Source organism: Microtus ochrogaster, linkage group LG8, assembly GCF_000317375.1.
Source record: "Microtus ochrogaster isolate Prairie Vole_2 linkage group LG8, MicOch1.0, whole genome shotgun sequence".
Lineage (NCBI taxonomy): Eukaryota > Metazoa > Chordata > Mammalia > Rodentia > Cricetidae > Microtus > Microtus ochrogaster.
In genome coordinates, this window is record NC_022033.1 from 15,036,107 (window position 1) to 15,037,130 (window position 1,024).

Below are 1,024 nucleotides of genomic sequence, written 5' to 3' on the forward strand. Positions count from 1 at the left end.
TGTGCAGTGTAGGTAGGTTAGCTGTGCAGTGTAGATGCGGAGAGTCATGTCCCCAGGGTCTAGCTCTAGTCTGCTTTTTGGGTAACCGAAAGCAGGGGAGCTGATTTCTGGGACAGCTAACAGAAAAGGACATTGATCTGTGGTGCCCATGTTGCCGACCAGGGTGAAGTAGGGCCATGCTGTTGACAGTGCTGAGGGCTGCCAGATGCTGGCTCCAGCTCGTTTGGGGCTCGGGGTACAGCTCCTCTCCAAGTGCTGCCCCTTGCTGCCCTCTGTCAGGTGTGGTTGCCCAGTGTACATACTCATGAGTGTCTGAGTGCCCAGGAGGGAAGAGGATGGGCCATCAGGGAACTGCCTGGATTAGACCTCTGTGTCCAGGGGGGATTTTCCGGTCCTGCCCCTAGAGGTGCAGTAGCTCAAATCCTTCATGCCTTTTGTGCTTCCTTGACTTCTGCCTTAACTCTCAGGGCATACCTCAACTGCTGGGCACTCCGTGCATTGTCAGGTGCCTCTGCAAACCCCTAAGGTGCCCCTGTTTCCCCCTCAGATATCCCTGGCCCCCCCTCAGGTACCCCTGTGCCCCCTTCAGGTGCCTCTGTGCCCCACTTAGGTGCCCCTGTGCCCCCCCTCAGGTACCCCTGTGCCTCCCTCAGGAACCCCTGTGCCCCCCCTCAGGTACCCCTGTGCCCCCCTCAGGAACCCCTGTGCTTGATCTGTTCGGGTTCCAGACTGGAAGGACAGCACCTGCCTGGGTGCATGCTCTCTTCAAAATGGTCACTACAGTACCCACACCTGAGCCCAACCACACAGCACACGCGAAGACCTTGCTCATGTCACACTGTTTCACCAACATGCCTGTCATCGGTGGGGCATGGATAAAGCCCACCTTCCGTGGGAGGAGCTGCAGTTCGTAGCAAAGGCTGCTTTTGCACTTCAAATTCAGTCTACTGGGGCTGGAGAAATGGCTCAGTGGTTTAAGAGCATTGCCTGCTTTTCCAAAGGTCCTGAGTTCAATTCCCAGCAA